The sequence below is a fragment of the Canis lupus genome, chromosome 35 (genome assembly GCF_048164855.1).
Source record: "Canis lupus baileyi chromosome 35, mCanLup2.hap1, whole genome shotgun sequence".
In the NCBI taxonomy this organism is placed as follows: domain Eukaryota; kingdom Metazoa; phylum Chordata; class Mammalia; order Carnivora; family Canidae; genus Canis; species Canis lupus.
In genome coordinates, this window is record NC_132872.1 from 11,988,082 (window position 1) to 12,011,628 (window position 23,547).

The 23,547-nt window shown below is 37.1% G+C and overlaps 2 long non-coding RNA genes across 2 annotated transcripts in view; one reads left to right on the forward strand and one right to left on the reverse strand.

Annotated features, from left to right (window-relative positions):
* The window catches only part of LOC140625168 (uncharacterized), a 208,792-nt gene that overhangs the window by 94,552 nt on the left and 90,693 nt on the right, over nt 1-23,547 (reverse strand). The gene's annotated exons all lie outside the window — the stretch shown is intronic.
* LOC140624915 (uncharacterized) overlaps nt 21,775-23,547 on the forward strand; it is a 32,466-nt gene continuing 30,693 nt past the window's right edge. The window contains exon 1 of the long non-coding RNA XR_012024349.1: nt 21,775-22,024. This is a non-coding gene — a long non-coding RNA (uncharacterized lncRNA). The remainder of the gene's footprint in view (nt 22,025-23,547) is intronic.

Sequence of the window (23,547 nt, forward strand, 5' to 3'; positions counted from 1 at the left end):
TGTGTGATGATAGATGTTAACTAGACTTATGGGGATCATTTCATAATGTATGAAAATATCAAATCCCTATGATGTACACCTAAAATGAATAGAATATTGTATGTCAACTATATTTCAATAAAAAAGACACTCAGACCAGAGGAACAGAATCAAGATCTCTGAAACAAATGCATGCATGTACTATCAACTAACATTTGACAAGGGAGCCTAGAATACTAAATGGAGGAACAATAGTCTCTTCAACAAATGGTGTTGAGAAAACTAGATTAAACACATGCAAAAGAATGAAACTGTACCCTACCTTACACCACTGAAAAAAATTAAAATGGATTAAGAACATAAAACTAGCAAAAACGTAAAAGTCATGAAACTAAGAATCCTAGAAGAAAACACAGCAAAAGCTCCTTAATATCTTGGCAATAATCTTTTGGATGTGTCACTTAAAGCAGAAGCAATGGAAACAAAAATAAATAAGTGGGACAATATTAAAAGCTTCTGCATAACAAAAGAAACAATCAACAAAATTAGAAGGCAACCTAAAGAATGGGTGAAAATATTTCCAAACCATATATCTGATAAAAGGTTAATATCCAACTTATGTAAGGAACTCATAAAACTCAATAGCACAGAAAAAAATTGGCTTAAAAAATGGGTGGAGGACTTGACCATTTTTCCAAAGAAGATATATAAATAACCAACAAGTACATGAAAAGGTGCTCAGCATCATTAATTGTCAGAGAAATGCAAATCGAAACCATAATGAAATATTACTTCATACTTGCTAGAATGACTGTTATCAAAAGATAATAGATAGATGCTGGTGAAGATGTGGAGAAAAGGCAACCTTGGTACATTATTGTTGGGAATGCAAATTGGCACAACCACTATAGCAAACAGTATGGAGGTTCCTCAAAAATTGAAAATAGAACTACCATATGTTTCAGCAACCCCATCTCTGTGTATAAATCCAAAGAAGATAAAATTACTACCTTTAAGAGAAATCCATGCTCCCATCTTCACTGCAGCATTATTCACAATAGTCAAGATATGGAAACAACCTAAGTGTCGATGGGTAAAGAAAATGTGACACACACATACATAGGAATACTATTCAGCCATAAAAAAGAAGAATGTCTTGCCACTTGGGCAAGATGGATAGACCTTGAGGGCACTGTCCTAGGTAAAATAAGCCAGATAGAAAGAGACAAATACTGCATGCTGTCATTTATATGTGGAATTGTTTATAAAAAAAAAAAGGAGTTAAATATATAGAAACAGAATGGTGGTTGCCTGGGCTGAAGTTTGGCTTAAATGGGTGAGATACTGATCAGAGAGTACAGACTTTTTGTAAAGTAGTTATAAGATGAATATACTTTACAAAAAGATATGCTTTTGGTAAAGAGTTATAAGATGAATAAGTTCCAGGGATCTAATATATAGTATGCTTTCTATAGTTAATATATTATATACTTAAAAGATTCTGTGAATAGAGCTTTAATATTCTCGCCATAACAACAACAAATGGTAATTATATAAGGCAAAGGATGTGTTAGCCAATCCTACTGTGGTAAATATTTCATACTACACATCTGTATTAAATCATGACATTGTAACCTAAAAAATATTATCAATTATATCTCAATAAAGCTGGGGGAAGAGAATATAAATAATCAGTTAACTTCTTAACAGTTTCCAAAGGTAGGTCTTGAAATTTTTCACAAAATATTTGAAATATCCCTTAGATAAAATTATTAAGAAAGGCTGGAATTGTAGTCTATAAGGGGAAAAAAAGGGCTAAGTTTACACCAGCTAAAATTCCACAAGGTGTAAAGTAACAAAGACACTGGTTATACCATAGAACAAGAGCAATGTAGGATATATAGAAGTGGGTTTAAACTAGAGCAGGATGATTCTTTCAGTCCCACTAGTGAATGGTTACCATCTGTTTCTCCCTGGGAAAAACTAGAAATTTACATCAGATTTCTCCATTTTCTCATGTTAGTTTTCATTGTTGTAACACATTACCACAAACTCGGTGGCTTAAAACACCATAAACTTATTAGTTAACAGTTCTGAAAGTCAGAAATCTGGGGCTGCATTCTTTCTGGAAACTCTAGCAGAGACAATTTCCTTGCCTTTTTCAGCTTCTAGAAGCTGCCTGCATACTCCAGCCTCTGCTTCTATCTTCACATCTTCCTGGCTGATTCTGACCATCCTATTCCCTCTTGTAATAACACTTATAATCACTTTGGGCTCACTTAGACAAAGTAGGATAACCTCCCAATTTCAAAATCCTTAGCCACATGTGCAAAGTGCTTTTTACTACATAAGGTAACATATTCACAGGCTCCAAAGATTAAGACTTTGATATCTTTGAGGGCCATTATTCAGTCTACCACAGTGAACTCTCAGTTCTTTTCACAGACTGAGGGTTAGTTAGGAAGAGTCAACAGATCCTTCTTGTTATCTTTATAGCCCACTGTGGCTCCACCTGACTCAGATATACTTGTGGTTGTCCAATAGTCAAATCTGGTAAGCAACGTCCCACATAAAATTATTTTACTGAGATTTCTTTTGATCTACACTTCATGTGTAAATAGATTCCTTCATGCAAGTCACTGACATAAATTTTGAACTGCCAAGGACAGAACTATGTTCCAGTCAAATGAAGATGCCACTCCTTAAATATTTAACAATAACTATTAGACAAATTATGAATTCATCTAATAGCCCATGAAGTGTTTTAACCATCTCATCTCATTCTAAATAACACAAAGAAAAAATGACCAAATTCTACACTTAAATCAACAGATACTAAACCAATGATATTTCCCTGAATTAGTAGCCAAAACCACTACTTTAAAATGATATGAAATCAACATGCTTCACTCATACTTGGTGAAAGCATATTGGTTCCTAGTGATCATCACATTCTTCTCTAAAAGTTCACAAGCACAAGCCTTCTACTTAAAATTTAATCCCAAATGCTGATAAAAATTAAAATCTAGTTGTTTAGTTAATACTCTCTGGCATTAACAGGTCTTCCTTTAAGAAGTGAAATAGCATATGCAAATCTCAGGTTTCTTGTACCCCTCATTGGTGTCATGGACCTATAACAACTTATTCTACAGAGTTAGAATAATCATTTGGTCATTTTTTTCTCTCTCTCTAAAGCTGAACCCCATTCACTTCACCTGTGCTTTAAGCTCCTCAGTGCTTTTCTTATATTCCTGTCATTCTTTTATTATATGTATATGTCTTTTGTAAAACTCTTTTATATGCCTGTAGAATGGAATACCTATGCAACTACATTATTTTCCTTAAATGTCTTTTCTTTTGCCTTTCTCTTTGAACTTTGCAAAACTTTTGTACAGCCCAAATTACATGTAGAGAGCTTTCCACCCTTCATCATCTATTTTCCCTTTCAGAGTCTCAAGGAAGCATTTCAACAATTGACTTTTAAAGTCTAGGCACATGGATAATTAACCCCAGTGTTCCTTTTCTTTGGTATTAGGCATTTACTGTTACATTAATTATCAGTTTTTCCTTCTTAGTTTCCTTCAAGACCAGGATGGTATTAGACTATATTAAATCTTTTACTTTCTTAGTAATAAATCATCTCATAGTAAAAAATTTATCAGATGGCTTACTTTTTGGCCAAATAAGACTTCTAACAGATTTTGAAAGAGCTGAAGTCTCCTGAAACACCAATATCTTTAGAATCTGACATTAAGAAGCTTATTCTGTCTGTTGAAGAAGTCTGTGAAACACCCCGCATTATCATTTCAATTTAGTTCTCTTTCTGTGTCATCCAACTACCCTTTGCTCTGCTTATGAACTAAAGTTCATGAATTTGCATACAGTTAGTACTTTTCATGGGAGGAGCTTCTATTTCTAGTTGTTACGGTCCTGTCTAAAATTGTGTTTACTTCCTTGACAACAGATTGGGTCCAATTTATTACCCATCTTGGATCCTAATTACCAGTTTAAGGCCCAAGTATCTTTTAGGATATTTCTGTGCTTTTGCTTCATAATCCCTTGTCAAAATAATCATTTTTGAAAAGAAGTACCACTGCATACAGCTGATGTTCAAAAGAATCTGCATGTGCACAGGCGCACACTCATTCACAGACATCCTACAAAGCCTAGCAATGAAAAATAAATTCTGGCACATTTGCCAGTGGAATATTATGGTTTTATAAAATAACAAGTATGTGGATGATGTTGACACATGGAAATAACTACAGCATTGCATATGGAAAATGTTATAGGCAGCAGATCACCACACTGATTCCAACTATGTGAAATGAATATATAAATTAACAGCAATTGGAACATTTGGAGAATGTAAATAGTTGGTGTTTAGTCTTAATAGCAGTTTCAAGAAATCAAGATTTTAAAACTGTAAGTAACCAAGAAGTTCATATCCTATGTATACAATGAGACAAATGTATATAGTTGAACTCCACTCCAGTTGTAATCATTAGGTTGACCCAGATGTAAGAGCTGAATCACTGAAATTCTTGTGAAGTAACTGGACCAGAGGAAAGGAAAAAAATAATTCATCTGCTGTTTCTAATATTTTATATGTATGTGTATATGCATACACATATGTGTATCTAGAAAGATCAAAGATTTTAATTGGGGGGTTCATGAACTCCTACATTTCTCAAATGCAGCCAAAATTAACCTGCATCAGACATCAGACTCATTTGGTATTTTTGTTTTGTTTTGTCTTTATTTTTAAGAAAAAGGGCTTTCCTGGTCCTGTCCCGGCTTCTCCAATTACAAATGCTGGAGCCTGGGACACTTGGTTGACATTCACCTGAGTGGATTCATAGACATCTTAAGTTTTAAGAGCTATAAGATTATCATGAAAGATATGAAGGGATCCATCAACCCCAAATCCTGAGCATATGATCATTTCTCATGGTTATCATTAGATTTTTAATGAGTTCATGACTCCCAAAGGCTAGATGGAACCAAGAGAAACCTCAAGATACTTTTCTCACAAGCATGCTTTTCTATAATAGATGTGGCTAAGTTTTGGATGGCCCAGTATGCTATGAGAGAGAAAAAATGAACCCTCATCCTGAACTTCTTCTTGAAGAGCAACAGTTTTCAAGGATATTTGAGAAATAATCCTTTTCCACTTTTTGGCTTAAATAAGATTTACTAATGGAATGAACCATCTAAAAGACCTATTTACCACACAGACTGATCAAGTTCAGAATTTTATTTGACATTAACAAGGCTGATTTTTCTACAATGAGAAGCCCTAGTGTTTAATAATGTAGGATGTGAGTTAGTCTACAACCTTTATGACAGATCTAAAAACCTTCCCATAAGTAATGCAGAGATTAGGCAGTAATCTATGTCACTGAGGATATCAAGAGCTTTTCTTTCAGGAATGGCAATTCTTAGAAGGCAGATATCTTTAGCACAACTAAATCTACAGCTCTGAAAATGATCAAGTTTTGTTCCAAGTTACATTGAGACTATGGACTTCAAGATTGATAATGATGCCTTGATGGGAATAGCTTTGAGGGGAGATGGGAATAACTTTAAGGGGAGAGTGAGGATATTTTGTATGTGGATGCCAGTGAATAGGCAATGGCAGGCTGAAAAATTGAGTCACAATATGTTACAGCTCTTACCATCAATTACAGTCTATCTTCAACTCCTTATACTGGGTAATCTTATGATTTACTTTGATCAATAGAATTTAACCAATTCTAGCAACTGGGCTGCAGCTTTCATATTTGCCTTCGGAACACTCTACTTCCATGTAAAGACATAGAATAAGCTACCAGATGAGAGATTAGATGGAGGAAAAGACCTACCTTGTCCACGTGAATAAGACAATTTTAGACTTCTGTCTGTAATTGAAAGAATATGACTGCAGCTGCATGAGTGACCTCAGAGAAGACCAGCAGAAAAATCACCCAGGTGATCCCAGCTAACAATTTGGAGAAGTACTAAATCGTTGTTATTTTAAGCCACTAAAAATTTGGAGTGTTTTGTTATGTAGCAATAAGTAACATACATTACCATTTTATATTAAAGAAATAGGAATAAAAATATAGGAAGTACTAGAATATATTTTAAAAACAATAACTTATTGTAGTAGACAAAACTATATGCTATCTAGATCTCCCTTCAAGGAAGGACTTGTTGTCCAGGGGTAGGGTATGCAGTTAGCAGACAGCCTCCAAATGTCAGCTCCTTCAGGGTTTATTTCAACTGCTGAGAAGTGTCTCTCCCAAGGTCATGCCTTTTGTAGGGCTGCCCATGTTCAATGGCTGAATGGGATGGAAATACAGAATCCCAGCAAATTCAGTCCAAAAAGCAAAATGCTGATAGGCAATTCTTGCTCAAGAGCTTCCCACTGGGTTTTCCCAGGGCTTTTAAATAAGTTTGTGAGAATGGTTGTATTAGGGAGAGTTTCTTTGAGGTTGTAGACTAATGGCAAACATTAGCCCCTACATGGCCAGGGTCACTCTGATGAGGATTCCTATCATGTTCCCTTGAGACTGGTGCTACAAGGTATGATGAGGAAGTGATGAGATAAGTCTCTACTTACTGGCCCCTGACTGTCATGTTCTCGCCAGTTAAGCAAACAAAGCAGTTCTCACTACTTACCTGGCCCCACTAGACTTTACAACTTTGCTACTCATAGCACAGGAGTGAATTGATAAATAACAAATCAGACCCTGTCTAGAGACTTTCATTGATTTGTTTAAAAAATAGATTAGCTTTATCAGAATATTGAACTACCTACCTAAGGTTTTTCAAATCATTCAGTCCTCACAATGACTCATTAAGATGCATTATTCTCATTTGAAAGAAGAAAAAACATACCTCAAAGCTGAATTACTCAAGGTCATACAGGTCTTAAAAGGTACAGAAAGATTTTAACCCTGGTCTGTCTGACTCCTTAGCTCAATGTTCCTTCTGCTGGCTCACTGCCCTTACAAGGCTAAGCGAAAAAGGAGTACAATGTGACTGAAGAATGGGCATGGCCCCAAGGCCTACCATGTATAATTCTTTGTTACAGCTAATAAGGAAGAGAGGGAAAAGCAAAGATGCAGAGGAAGAGAATGTGCCAGAAAGGAAAGAAAAGTGGGGAAGAGATAACTAAACTAATCAACTCTATGGGAAGAGGGAAGAGTGGCCATAGCAGGAGAGGCTGGATAGAAACCTATGAACTCACACAACAGATGGAGTAATGAATACAACAGTCCAAAAACTATGATATGTAAGAATTTAGATCTACCTCTGAAACATGTAGTAGTTGATTCTAGGACAAATAAGAAGTACTGCTTTATTGAGTGAACTAAAGAATTCATTATCCCATTGAAATATTGGCTAAAAATGCAAGAGTTATAAGAAAATTTCATGACTATCAGATCCTTAATGATTTGCTGAAGGAACCTAGAAAATTTGGGATTGGAAAGAGAAATCCGCAGTGCCGCCCAGTTCCCACAGCCCTCCCCTGGTCCTCAACCAGAGGCAGAAGTCTGGGCAGGATGGAACTTACTCTGCCCTAGTTTAGCATTTCCAATATTCATTTACCTGCTTCTGGAAGGGAGAATATGCTGCCCTGGCAAAATTTGTCCTGACAAGGCTTTGGATTCAATTTCCAAACACTGAAAATAATCTCCCTTTCTCCCTTAAAGACAGAGTTTGTCTCCTTGTCTCAAGGTCACTTGTTTGATATGGTGTGGTGTGGTGTAGGAGTGGTCCAGGGGCAGCGAGCTCCTTCCTAGACTTTAGAACAGTGTCCCTATAAAGTCCAAACCCTCTAACTTGGGTTTAACTCCTAGATTTTTAAAATATAAAATTCAAAAAAAAAAAAAAAATTCATCTCAGCCCCTAAATTGTGCTTGTGTTGAAGGGGGTTAAATTTTTCCTTCTCCCTCTATCATTGGGAGTTCAATAGATTTTTGTTCTCTCCGTCTCCTGGCCCGCCCCTCTAGGGCCGAAGGCTTGAGGTTTAAGTCTCTCTTGAAGAAATGGCCATGCTTCATTTAATCCTACTGCAGCCAGACTGCTGTGGATGTCATGCCTCTGATGAGACATTAAATCAAGGTAAACATTAATCCCCCAGGCTGGAGCATCTATGAAGAGAAGAAAAATGTGGCTTCACCTCTCAGGAAACACTACAGTCAATCCAGGCCCTTTACTTTGTTTCCTAGACCCCCCATTCTCAAGAATATATATAAAATGCTCCCTCTGGAAATATATTAGAAGCCACATTTAATTTGGTGAGGAAAATATTTTCACAAATCTTACCTGAATACAAATGCTTTTGACGAGAGACTAAAATACATTCATGCATCAAAACAGTACTTTTCCTTTCAACAAAGAAGACCAATATAACCTACATTCCTGCATGACCTGAGTGCAGTGTAATGGAATGCAGACTATATGGGCAATTCTGCAATCCACTTAAATCACATAAAAAGAGAAAATCTGATTTGGGAAAAGACCAAGGAGTGCCAGCTCAGGATTGCAATTTAAGACTTTCTCTAAATGTTTTAATTTTTCATATTTTATTCCAATGCACTTTGAACTTTGATGATTGTTAATGATATATTTTTTAAAACTATTTTACCAGCACCACGATTTGGAGAATTATTTTTTATTCTGACATAAAACATACATGCTAGGCCTGTATCTAGGCCTTCTATTCTGTTCCACTGCTTTGCCCATTGATTCCCACACCAGCACCACATTGATTTGATTATTGTGGTTTATTGTATGTTTTAATACCTTATAGCTAAAGTCTACTTCATTTTTAAATTTTTCATTGCTATTCTCATCCATTTATTCTTCCACATTAAAGATTCATTTTGTCAAGCTCAAATAAATAAATCTCAATAGGATTTTCATTCAAATTGATTTTGGAAAGAACTAACATGTTGCTTTGAAATATATCTCCACTAGAAAAGTCCTTTCTTAAAATGTTTCTCATTTAACATTTGTGAACAATATCATCTATATTAGTCAAGATTTTTTGTTGCTAGAAACAGAAACTCAAATCATATTTAAAAGGGGGAACACTATATGCCAGAATTAACTCCAAATTGATCGTAGTTCTGTACATAAGCTCTAAAACTATAAAGTGTCTAGGAAAAAAAAAAAAAAAAGGAAAATTTTCCATGGCCTTGGGTTTAGCAAACTATTAGAGAGGACACGAAAAGCATAAAGCGTAAAATAAAGCAATTGATAAATTGAACATGTTCAAAATTTAAAGCTTCTGTTCCTTGAAAAACACCTCTAAGAAAATAAAAAGACAAGTCACAGTATGGAAGTAAATATTTGCAAAACATATGGAATTATTTATTGTGGCTTTTGGCATAATTACCAAAAGCTAAAAATAGTCTATATGCTTATAAACTAGTAAATGTGTAAACAAACCGTAATATATCAATACAATGGAGTACTACTTAGCAATAAAAAGGAAAAAACTATTAATACTTGCAACAATGAAGATGAATCTCAAATGCATTCAATCAAGTGAAAGAAGAAATACTCAAAGGCTACATACTTAAGGATTCCATCTACTTGTCATTATGGAAAAGACAAAACTGTAGGGACAGGATAATAAGTCAGTAGTTGTGAGGGGGAAGGGTGAAAGGAAACACAATACACAGAAGCATGATAGAACTTCCTGAGGTGATAGAAATATTCTGTATTTTGATCGTGGTAGTGATTGTATAGTCTTTACACATCAATCAAAATTCATGGAATGACAGGGTGAGTTTTAATGCATATATATAAATTACACTCAAATAAATATGTCCTAACAGGGAAGAAGTATTTATTGGCTCATATAGTTCAGAAGTCTGGGTGTTTTCTAGTTTCAGAGGTATTTGGGGCTGAGTACTTAAGCAAGGTCCTCAGCCATATGTCTCTTGCTCTTCCTTCCGTCATGTCAACTTACTCTTTCCAAGTGGCCCACCTGTCACTCCTATCTCACTACCATCTTTATAGCTCATAAACTCAGAACAAGATCTTCTCTCTCTTCCTATAACAATAGCTATTCCCCCAGCAAGACAGTGATTGGCCCCACATAGATCTCACACCCATCTCTAGGCAATGACTTTTTGGGCCCTGGGAAATAAGATACTCTGATTGGTCACCTTGAGCAGCAGGAGAGATGGGCACATCAGAATTGCTTGGTGTGGCGGAGGAGCACTTTCCAAAGGAAGGGAAGGCTGGCAGACAAAATAACAGATGTTCTAACACCCTCATTCTTGATTGCCGCATATAAGTGATCTGTCTGCTGCTCTTGTTGTTAAACAATACACAGGCCTCCCTCCTGCAAGCTGTGTTCCAAGGAATCTCTACAGCATGTTTTAGTGATTTCCATCTTGTAGTTTTAGGCTCTCACTTGCAATACATCATCTGTTATGGATGCGTCTCTTAACCTTCCTCCTTTTTCCACATAAGCCCAAACCAGTGTCTGTGGGTTGGAGTACCTCCTCCGTGCTGAGAGACCAGCTTTAGGGCAGAATGCATTCCACCCCTTCCAATTGGTGATGTGACCTGCCATTTTGGTGACAGCTATCCTAAGAAGTAACACTGCTATACAAATCACCTGGTTCTCAGTGGATTCACTCAGCAGTTGCCTTCATACAGAGCAAGAGAGGACAAGGCCAACAGGTGAGTTGGACTGACTTTCATAATTAATCTCCCCACACAAGCCTAACCCATGCACGTGCACCTAAGCTTTCTTTCAACTGCAGAAAATGATTATACTACGTGTGATTTTTTTTTTTTTTTTTTTTTTTTTTTTTTTTAGGCCCCTCAAGAAGCAGCTACATTTTTGGAAGAAACCTTAGAGACAATTTAGTGTGAAAGTCTAACTTCACATGTGAGAGAACAGAAACCCTGGGAGCTTCTTGCCCACAAGCTCAGACTAGAACCTGGGTCTCCTTATCTATTGACCTGCGCCTTCACCTCTATTTTCTGATGCTTCTTTTTTTCTGAGATTTCCTTCAGGTTAATGATTTGCTCTGAACATTTCTACCACAAATGAATGTAAATGTTTTGAAATGTAAATCAGTCAAGGTTGCCACCTATTTAGTAATAAATTTCAATGTTAGTCTGTCATCCTGGGAAAATGTAGAATTTAGTGAGCTTGAATTTCAGCCCTGGTTATAAAAGTTATTAGCTAGGTGACCTTTGTAACTTATTCAACCTTTTCTAACCTATAAAAGGGAAGATAATAATAGTATCTCCTTCAGAGGGATACCATGCAGAATAAATAAGATTTTTAAACATTTAGCATAATACCCTAGTATGTAGTCCCTACTAGACAAAATTAGCTATCCTTTTCTCTTTGGTCTATACTTCTGTCCTAATCAAGAATATAAGGTTTAGAAAGAAGAGGAAAGCAAAGAATTTTCCAGGGACCTTAGTAGAACAAAAAGAGTGATCTCATTTAATTCTGCTTTAAGAAACTAGTGGTCTCTATATTGCTATAATAGATGTTGGAATAGGGAGGGTAAGTGATAGTTGTTTTTTGTTTTGTTTTGTTTTTTGTTTTTTGTTTGAGATTTATTTATCTGTTTATTTTAGAGAGAGAGAGAGAGAACACACATGGACGGGAGGGGCAGAGGGAAAGAGAGAAAGCTCAAGCAGACTCCTTACTGAGTGCAGAGTTGACACAGGGCTCTATCTAGTGATCCTGAGATCATGACCTGAGTTGAAATCAAAAGTAGGATGCTTAACCAACTGAGCCACCCAGGCTCCTCCTGCCCCACCCTCTTTTTTTTTTTTTTTTTTAAGTGATAGTTTTAGTATAAGAAAAGCTTTTGGTTTTTTTTGCTAGGTAATATTGAAGCTTACTTTAGTATCTTCAACTCTGGATGATACAGTGGAAAGAAGATCAGTTCAAGATTTGGGCAGCTGAGGGGACAGAGAGGGCCAGGAAAGACTACCCAAAATGACACAAGAGTTGAGGGTCTAGAGGGATTCTTAGATAAGGCAGGAAAAAGGAAATGGAAAGGCTTCTTAGATTCAGGCAGGCAAACGGTCAAGTTTAGAGATCAGCTGAACAGACAGTTGGTATAGATCAAGGGAATGGAGGGTACAGTTGCAAGAACAAGTGGCAAGAATCAGAAAATTGACCATCTGAGTCTCACTATGAGGTTCTGGTTCAATAGGACACTGGGTCACATGATGAGAATTACTAACAGTGAACCTGGATGCACTATAGCCACTAATGTAAGAATTTCACACATGTCATGGCCAAATGAACACTGAGGTAGACTATGGTAAAGTCTACAGACAAGTTAAAGGGGGAAAACATTTAGGCCAGAATGGATAGTAAGGAAACCTCGTCCCATTTGTAAAGAAGTCCTTTGCTGTTTTCCCATGACAACAGACTTTCACAATCCACATGACTTAAAATAGAAATAAAGAACAGGAAAGCATGATTGCAGGATTTACAGAGATATTTTTATACATGTGCCCAGAGGCATTTAAAAAATATGGCCTTGTTTTTCAAAATTAAGAAAATAAAGTGAATACGTTAATGATAAAGATGGTATCACAGTAAAACCCAATGGATACATTTATAAATCATTTTCAAGTATAGTCTAAGGCTCTTAGGGTACAGGGTATTTAGTCAAGGGAGAAGTTTTCTTTCAAGTAACTTGCAATTATTTTATGAAATTCAGAGATGAAAAATTCTATAGTCATGGACAGTTTTAGAAATTTGGATTTGTAAGGATGTGTAAGGACCCTGAAAGGAATATCTTTATTGCCTGATAGAGCAGTACATATATGTTTCTGTGTTTAGTAAGAGGCACGTAGAGGTATGGGCACTACTAAAAGTTAAGGGATTGAATATAAAGCAATGGACATGATTTCAGCAATTACAGAAATCATCTGATGTTTTTCAAACTGATTTACACAGATCTGAAAACTGAGTTGGAATTTCAGTGAACGATCTAAGAGAAGGAATAAAAAGAAAGTTCACCTAGAAGCCCCTGTACTCATTTCAACCACAGTGATTCTACTTTCCACATATGTTATAGAGAATGGTTCCATGGAACATCCAAAACAAAGGACTCCATTATTTATCGCGGGAAAATTGTAAAGGATCTCTAAATAGACTGAAATAGATTACTGAGAGTCCTGTTAAGTCCTTTCAGGTTATTTTACTTGCAAGAGTCTGTACCTCCTATTGTCTTTGTGGTATTTTATAACTCTATAAAATACTTATAGTAATGCAAATGATTCTTGTCCGTAGGAAGGCAAATTATTTCTCAGGTAAAATATTGCCTTGTGAATACGGACCAGCTTTGCATCTGTTTGTAAACTTATTACCTATACAGTATATGTGTCTTTGAATTATTTTGGGAACCAATTGTCCCATCTTATTGGCTCCCTCATTAATTGAGTTAAATAAAAGTCTTTGGCATGTGCTCATTTTATATTAGTATGGGATTCGAGATTCAGAAGATACATTTAAAAAAATTATCTTTTGAAACTTACAAACCATTGGCAGCTACTGATATAAATATAATTCACAAAGAAGTTATAGTCTACTGAATCTAAGCGGCTTGCTGAAGTGACAGTAAATTGTAAATGTCTGCGCTTGACTCAAACTCGAATTTCACCAACTCCCTGCCCAGTGTCAGTACTGCTCATGTGAAATACTGATCACTGATGTTTTAAATCGGATGAGAAAATATAAACTTAACATGCAAATATTTCCTGAATGTCAAAAAAGAGAGTCAATTAAGTTTGTCGTGTATAATGAAGTTAGCTCTGTGTTATCTCAGAAAATGTATACATTTGATTTAAACTTTAAAAGGACAGGTTTAGACTGAAAACAAATTATTCTTTACCTCCCCAAGGGAGATCCCTGTTCCACAGGGACTCTTTGGGTCTAGAGGAGAGAGTTTTCTGCCTCGACCACATGATGGTTGAGCCACATGTGTGACACACTCTGTGCGCACAGATATGGTGGTCTATCCATTACATACAAATTCTTACACACTGGATGTTACTTCCCTTTCTTCCTGCATAAGAGAGCGTATCAGAATACAGATGAATGAATATTAAGGGTTTATTCTGAAATACATATTTTGAAAAGGCAAATCATTTGGTAGAACTGGGTATTTTACCAATTATAAGGAATAAATTATCTGAACATATTTCACAATCCTGGGACTCACTAGGTGATTTCACTTCCATGGTTGATAATTACTGGTTCAGAGATAGTTAACCCTTTTTTTGGATAAAAGGAGGAGAAGCATGTATCTATAAAGAAAAGAAAGTGGAAATTAGCAAGGAAAAACCAATGTAAGAGAAAACAAACTTTGAAAGAGATAATTAGAACTGAAAGGAAACAGATTTCTAAGGGAGGGTCCTACAAAAGAAAGGATTAAAGGAGGGAAATGGAGAAAGATAAAGACCACATGAAGAAGTCAAATCAGTAAGAAACTAATTCCAAAGTAAGTCTTTAAAAATATTCTGTTGTGTTTTTTTTTTTTTTCAAGAATTTTTTTTAATTTATTCATGAGAGACACACAGAGAAAGGCAGAGACTAGGCAGAGAGAAAGGCAACTCCCCGCAGGGAGCCTGATGTGGGACTCAGTTCCAGGACCTCGGGATCACCATGTGAGCCAAAGGCAGTCGCTCAACCACTGAGCCACCCAGGTGCCCCTTTGTTGTGTTTTCTAATGTAGAAAGTTTTATACTGTTATGAGTTGAGCTCTGCCCCCACTCCCAAACTAATATGTTGACATCCTAACTCTTAGTACTTTACAATGTAACTTTATTTGGAGGTAGGGTCTTCATAGAGGTAATCATGTTAAAGTGATATTGTTAGGGTGGTCTCTAATTCAATAGGATTGGCGTCTTTATAAAAAGGGGAAATTGGAAATAAACAAGCACACAAGTACAATACCACGTGAAGATACAGGCAGGAATCAGAGCAACATTTCTACTGGCCAAGGAACACTAAAGGTTGCCAGGAAACCACCAGAAACTAGGAGAGAGGCATGAAACAGATCTCTTCTTCACAACTCTTAGATGGAACCAACCCTGCTGACATATCCATTTTGGACTCAGCCTCCAGAACTGTGAAACAATTTCTGCTGTTGAAACCACCCAGGTTGTGGTACTTTATTACATCAGCCCTACCAAACTAATATACTTCCAAGGCAATGACAATAGGCCTCAAGAAGTTGTGTGCATGTCTACTTGTCAGAAAAGATGGATCTCTCTGCTGTGGATCTAGAAATTGGTGAGAATTAGGAGACAAGGAACCGACAGCTGGACAGAGATTGCCAGTTAGTGTGAATTCAATGAGAAAAGAGGAAAATCAGACATTATGTGTACCCGAAATGCCTTAAAATAATGAGAGGGTTACCAAGTGCTTCTAGGGTTCAGAATTATATTCCTGGCAGCAAACAGGTGAGGCAAGGTGGAGTACATGATAAGCCTGATATGCCAGGCTTGTCCAGCAGTCTGGTTCTCTCCAGGTCTAAAATACTGTTGAGAAAGAGAGTGCCTGCAGCTTGAATGGTAATTTTCTGGGTAAAACAGAACAAAATTAAAATGCATGTTAACTTTTAACTATTCTCTTTGAAAATGTGACTAAATTCAGCTCTCTAAGTTTGCACTGGTAATGAATAAAGAGTTGCATTGTTTGCTCTCGCTTATAGACTTCTGGCCATTATATCCCTACATATGAATCCTCATGCACCTTTCAGGGAGAAGGGAATACTACTGGCATTATCAAAATTGTTGATTACATTAAAAAATCCAATGTGTGCAAAAGTACACGAGGCCAAGAATATAAGGATTCCTAGAACTAGAAAACATTAAAAACAGGAGAGAGAGACTCAGTTTGAGCAGTGAAAAATGTATTCAACCATTAAAAGTATATGCATTAAGAAAGTACAAGGATAATCACATACCAGTGCATAAAATAATTTGGCAAATTTCACATCAGATTATAAGACTAGTGTGTTAATACTGAGCTACTATATTAGTTACATTACATGAAAACGTCCTACCACCAACCATCCCTCCAGTCATCCCAGAATCTTGCTTTCCTGTAACAGTTCTGTACTGTCAACAAGGCATGACTACTATTCCCTTATGTAGACCACAGTCAGTAGCACTATGAAAAGCAACCTGCCTTGAAAATGAATATAGGATTTTCTTGACTGTCAGTTGTCAAATGGTTGTTACCAAACTTGCATCATAGTTCTGGTTATGCAAGATTTCTATTCTGGAATGTGCCCTACAGACATTATGCTCTTCTCTGGATCATTATCCCTCTTCGGTTTTCTTCCTTTGATCATTACTTTTTGTTCTTTGCTTTTGTTTCCCTTCTACTTAGTTCCATTCACTTGCTAAATCAGGTGAATTTTATCACCTATACTCCTGCTTCTCCAAAATGTGGTCCATGGTCCTAGTACCTGTCCAGACTAACTCTCCTTTTTCATTAGGTCCATACCTTAAGTTCCCTAACCTTTATTTCTCAGAGAGAGTACTCTAATCCTAATATCCTTTACCCCATAGCTGAGTAAATAACTGTCTGTTGTTGGAGAGGGAAGTCAGGTTCCTTCCCAGTGTCTTCAAGCATCCATAGCCTTACTTCTAAGACAAGTAAAACATCTTCATTTGCTCATTTCTACGACCTTTCTCTTCCTTTACTCTTATAATTCACTTGCTACTCTTGTCACAAAGAGAATGAGGCTGGGATCAAAACCCTGGATTCAAGTACTAATCATTTTTTTTGCTCTACAGAAGAAAAGCCTAGGAAAAGCCTTTAGCTTTTTAAAATATTCTCACCTGTACAATGGGACTCGATCATCAACCCTACCACACAAAGTTATTGTGGAATTGCCTGAAAAATGCCTGATCAGACTGAAAATTAGCACTAGTTAGAAAAATTATAATATTATTGAGATATTAGACACTTTACACTCTTGCCTGAGAGAAGTCCATGAACTCAAGATAGGTAAACTAAACCTTATGCAAAGATTCAGAAGAAATCCAGGTAAGAGAATATTGACCAGAAAGTGGTGTCAATTTTTGAAATGTTAAACAAATGAATGAAAAAGACTGAAATTAAGGTATCTGAGGACAGTTTGAGGAAGATGGCATTTGCCCAAAACAAAAGCTTCTGATCATGCCACTGCCCCTTTCTGGAATTTTATTCTCACTTCCCTCCTGCTGAGCCAAATTTTATGGCTGATAATACCAGCCAACATTGAACTTGCCTCTTCCTGACATCTCCGTACACAGAAGGTCTAGATCATTTACTTGGGGCCTTAATTAATAGGTTATTGCATATTGTCTTGATTTCTAGGCATTCCTTCATGTTAATATTCAAGCATATCTTAGGTTCAGATGATTTATAGCAGTCCATAGGGCTATGAAGTGTTGCATATATTAAAGGTTATGCCATCCATCTGTTTTTGCATCCTATCCTATGATGTTTTCATATTTCTGCTTTTCTTTCCTAGATTTTATGTTGTATTGCCCAGGAAAAGCCAATTTTCTAAAATTTTCTTCTAGATTTTGGGTGCACTGCTGGGGATTTACCCCAAAGATACAGATGCAATGAAACGCCGGGACACCTGCACCCTGATGTTTATAGCAGCAATGTCCACAATAGCCAAACTGTGGAAGGAGCCTCGGTGTCCACTGAGAGACGAATGGATAAAGAAGCTGTGGTCTATGTATACAATGGAATATTCCTCAGTCATTAGAAACGACAAATACCCACCATTTGCTTCGACGTGGATGGAACTGGAGGATACTATGCTGAGTGAAATGAGTCAATCAGAGAAGGACAAACATTATATGGTCTCATTCATTTGGGGAATATAAAAAATAGTGAAAGGGAATAAAGGGGAAAGGAGAAAAAATGAGTGGGAAATAGCAGAAAGGGAGACAGAACATGAGAGACACCTAACTCTGGGAAATGAACTAGGGGTGGTGGAAGGGGAGGTGGGCAGGGGGTGGGGGTGACTGGGTGATGGGCATTGAGGGGGGGGGGCACTTGATGGAATGAGCACTGGGTGTTATTCTATATGTTGGCAAATTGAACACCAATAAAAATAAATTTATAAAATTAAAAAAAAATCCTTTCCAAAGTATGCTTTTTCTTCTATATATTCATAATTATATTCCCCTTTTTCTGTAGTATTCTCTGTACTCGCCACATTGGCTCCTACTACCTCTCTGCACAGTTAAGCACTGGATGAATCCTCAGATCTACAACTAGTCTGGGTTCATGTCTTAACTTACTTCTCTATAAACTTATACTGGGCTGAAATAGCTCACTTCCTGGCTTTCTGACACTCTAAATAGGTTCTTTCCTGCTTTTTGATAGTTTGTATCATGCTAATTTTACGAAAGACCTATACAAGTACCTGTTTTCATTAACAACAACAACAAAATTCAAAGGGGATTTTTGTTTTTTATGAAAACAGTGGAAAGTAAAAATGGCATTCAGCATTTGTTTGCAGCAAGCCCATATAAAGGCAGAGTGTACCCAGAGCAGCAAGAGTGGCACTGCCACGCTTCTTTCCCACGAACTACTCAGCAACTCAGCCTCAGGCTGCCATAGCTTTGGATTGTGTCTCTTTGGATTGAGCATCTCTGCTTTATTTTGTGCACCCTATAGCAAGATATGTCCTGAGGTACCAGAAAAGCCTAAGAGAGGTTGTTTTTGGGGTCTGAGAAGGCTCTAATTTTTTTTTAAAAATATAAACTATGGTAATTGCTTTACTTTACGCCATTTCTATTTACAAAAGATTTCATGGGGATGCTCTACTTCTGGATAGTGGGGGAAACCTATATACTAGCCATCACTCTCGAGTCTTTTCCTCACCTAGTATATTTTACCTGTGGAGTATATTTTACCTGTGGAGTATATTTTACCTCTGCTTCTCATGATACAATGCTTTACCTCCCCAACCTCCACATTACTTCCCCCTTCTTTCTGGTAATGGGATCTAACTGGATATAAAAGAGAGGTTTTCAGAAACAGTGTGAATATGCTTAACACAACTGAACTATACACCAAAAAACCAGTTAATATGATAAATATTATGCGTTTTTTATTTTACCACAATTCAAGAAAACATAAAGATGGTGAACTCTTGGTCGGGTTTGAGGAAAAGGAAAAAGAGAAGGCAATGTTAAGGTTACCCTAAAAAGCAGCAGATAAGTGGCAGAGGGGTAGCTGCCCAAATTTTTATTTGAAACAAAACCAGCTTTTGTGAAAGGAGAGACAGACCATGGAGGTGAAGAAAGTCTTCCTAAGTACTTTGAGTTGAGCATAACAAAAGTAAGCCACTAATTGAGTCTTTCAATATAGAATCAAAGACATTGTAGCTAATGGAAATCCCCTCAGATTCCAGCAAATAAGTGGACTGTCGGTGTCACTGCAAATTTTTACCTTTTCTCACCTTTCTAGGTACATCTGCAAGGAAGAGACTTTATTAGTTGAGCCACTATCAAGTTGCTGTTTTACAGAAGCCCCTTTTAAAAGCTCATTAAACAACTCTCAAATCAACTTTTCATTCGTGTTTAAAAGTTTTCAACTAAGAAAAAAAAAAAAGCAGCCCGCTACAAAATCCCTGAAAAATTTAGAAACTGATTTGAAAGGGGGTAGAAGCTACGAACTATCAAAATGAGATGTTCCAGGCATTTGCAAACATTTAAAACACAGTCTAATAACAAGGGACAAGAAGAAGACATTACAAAGAGCCATCCTAGTAAATAAAATTCTTTTGCAACCAGCTTAAGGGAATAACTGTCTTCAATACTGGCCTAATGAGGGGTAGATTGTTCATTAGCATGTAGCTAACATTCTGTTATAGTTTCCAGCTGTGCAGGGAACTCGGCGAAGAGAATAAACTAAGTCCACTACTCTCTGGAATCATCAATCCGTGTATAAAGCTTATGGATTCTAGAAAAAGATAATCACTCATTCCACAAATATTTACTATATATACACAAAATCAAGTTTACTTCTTAAATAAGCAGATCAAGCAGCTACTTCCATGGTGTGTGGTAAAAAGGAATTTCACTGCTTATTAATAAGAAGTCACCTTTCTTAACTTTCCACCCAAAAGGCAATGCTCCCATTAATACCAAACCTACCAGTTACTACCTATGCTTTTCTCCTATTCACTAGCTGCTACCTTCAGAGGCAAGAAGGAATCCAATCAAAAGGCAAATCACAGGAGGAGACATTTTTATTTAAGCTGGTTTTACTGGATCCTACCATATGAAACCATCATGTAGGTGCTGTGAAATATGCACAGATGAACAAGGCACTATTCTAGTCCTCAAAGGAACTTTATATTGGAGAAGGGAAAACTCAGCTTAGCCCAAGAGTCAATGGGAGAAAACAACAGAAGTTGGCAGTTGACAGTGGATTGAATTGGTAGAAGGTGGTCTCAGGGTAGTTCCAGGGCTGTTACCTCAACTCTTTCAAATCCTGTTTCAGCAGTGAGGAGACTCTTGGGACCTTGCTTTGATCTACTGACTGGAGAAGAGGCTATACAAAGGAGTTGCTTTCAATTCCATTCCATCTGCCCCATATGTCTGTCTGTTGAAGTGAGAGGGCCCTAGGAAGGTCTGATCCCAGATAATTAACAATTGAAAATCAGGAATAAGTCCCGACATAAAGAATTGCACCCCCATATCAGTTTTATAAAAACACAGACCTGCTTAATGCACTCAATTCTACGTACCACAGAACGTGGCAATGGCCTTGCAATGATGCAGAATTATGTCAGTAGTCTTAGGGAAAGTAAACCCTACTACCCACTGCCTGACAAGTTGATTCATTCACTCACCTCACTATTTCTTGAGGACCTTCTACATGCCAATCACTGGGGATATGTAAGATGCTACACAAGCATACAGTCTAGAGAACCGAACCAAACCATACAAAACAGTCCTTCCAAATGCTTTTATTAGCCATGTGTGTCACCCTCATAGGGATGCATCCAGGCTGAAACAGTCTACATCTCACTGATTTGGACCTGCTCAGTCTTTGACCTTTGGCTTTCTTTTATTGCCAGTGACATAAAGGATTTTTCAAGATATTGCCTGTGTTATGAGAAACCATTAGTCAGAAAATTAGAATTCATTAGCAGGCAGATAATGTGCTTGCTACTATGATATATGGGACTATATTTATCCTGCAGTGTAACATATCTCCTCCATCAGTGCAGGAACAGGACGATCTTTCATCTGGATGAAATAGCCTTGAAAGCTTCGTCACTGCAGTGCAGCAAGAAGCGACTAAAATGGTTCTTCCTAGTCTCTTTTTGCTGATTAAAAAAAAAAAAAAAAAAAAGGCTGCACCACCTCCCAAGGGCTTCCATGCAGTTGCTATAGCAACACTACATCTGAGTCAGAACTATTAACAATCACCATGGCAACAAGTGTCTCACTTGCCATTTCCAGAAACTCATTGCGTTTGGACTAGAATCATCACACCATGTAAAAAGGGGTGGAGTTTTCCTCACTAGGAAACAAGATACTTTCTTCAAATAACTTATCGAAAAAATGTTTTAAATAAAAGGAATTATAAGGGAACCATGCTGTCATAAGCTGATTATCCTCTTTTCTGAAATATTACAGTGTAATGGAAATAGTTAATACGTTTATATGGTAGATTCATTTTTCCCACTAGGATTCCATAGAATCTTTGGTATGTAAAAAATTCCTTTTTTTTTTTTTTTTACATTCTCGTAACTGTTTTATTTCTCTTGCCCAGCTCTTTTTGTCTCTGCTAATTTCCCTTCCTTCACTCTGTCAGACACCCTCTTGAATATTTAGCAGAGCAAAATTCTTTAGAGATTTATGGATCACACTTGTCAAGTTAGAAACAGCAGAAAGGATCACGCATATTTCTGAAATTGCACCAATAATGGAGTGTGTGGTACTCCATCAGAAAAAGTGGTCATAGTGGAGCTGTGGGCCCACCTTGTTTTCCTTCTTTATACACAAGATGGTAAGATGGTAGTGTTCAGATTTTCATCTAGAGCTTGGCCTCCACAAGTGGTTAAACACTAGAACAGAATAACACGTCAAAGCTTCCAGCAGTCTGAGAACTACTGGATCATCTTTCCATTCCTGTCACCCTTGCTTCCCTAGGTGTCCCAGAACACCTCTTCACCTCCTGATCCCACTGCCCTCCTCATGCCATGTCATATCACACAAGGACATTTTCTTGGAATTTACGACCTGGATCAGAGCTGCTAAGGCCAGATAAGTTTGAGCAGGGAGCTCTCAGAAAAGGTGTATATCTGGATGGACCAAAAAAAATGTGCAAAAATGTTTTCCAAAACCAAAAGCCAAATTACATCAAATCCCAAATTGTTTTTAAGTATCTTGTCTAACGAAAACAAAGATTCCATGTTCTGATATGCCCTTTCTTCTGTCAGAGCTTTCACACCCTAGAGAATGAAGGCAGACTGCAGAACAAGGCAATTTTAATGCAGAAACCACCACTGTACCAGGGATGCAAGGATGGGGAGGAGGGAACTCTTCTTTTCACTCTGAATCCTAGGTTACTGACTCCTCATGCGTAAGATTGTTTGGAATATAAGCTGGAGGAGGGGAGGGGCAGGCAAAATTGAAGTATCTCAGTAAACCACCGTGATTAGGAAATCTTTGAGTTAAGACTCACCATCCTGTTGTTGACAAGCTAGAAGGACTCTGAGGTGAGGGTAACATGAGGCTGAAAGCTGAGGGCCACCCTGTCGCCCAGGGTAAAAAGTCATTCAGAAAGAAAAAAAATGTTGCGTTTTGTAATGAACTCACCCCTGAATGAGGCTGTCACATGGCTCCCCTGACTCTGGATACCCAAGCAAATACAAATTGAACCTTCTCCAGAAAATGTAAATGATACTAGAATATTTACATTTATAGTTTCCTCTGATATTCTATAATTTGTCTACATACTACTGAATTTTTAAATGAATTTTTCCCATGTTCTTAATGAAACCAAGCCAAACCCCTCTAGAAAACTGTGGATTTTGTTACAGGGTGTAAGCAGTCAAATTAAAGGTTTAGCTACATAGTAGTCAATGTAAAGGACTTCATCTGGGAGACCCCTACTCTGATTGGCAGTTTGCCATGGTTATTTGTGTACCAAAGTGTAAGTAAACACTATAAGAACCAGCTTTGGATTCAAATCCCATGTTCCTTTCTTTCCTAGCTCTAAAGTGACTAGATCATACTGACCATATTTTTTCCTCATCTTTGAGATAGAGCTAATAATAGTTCACAGAACTGTTCCAATGACTAAATGAATTGATACATGCATAAAACACCTAGAGGAGAAAAAAAAGGTTGTATTTTATAATGAACTCACCTCTGAGTGACGCTCAATAAACACTACTGGCCCTCAATACATACTATCATATTATAGTTGGATTCAGTTTGTCTATATATTCATTGCTTCCTAGTCGTACAGATATAATTTTTTTTTTGCTTTAAAAATTGTTCATTAACTGTATTCCTTTATCTCTT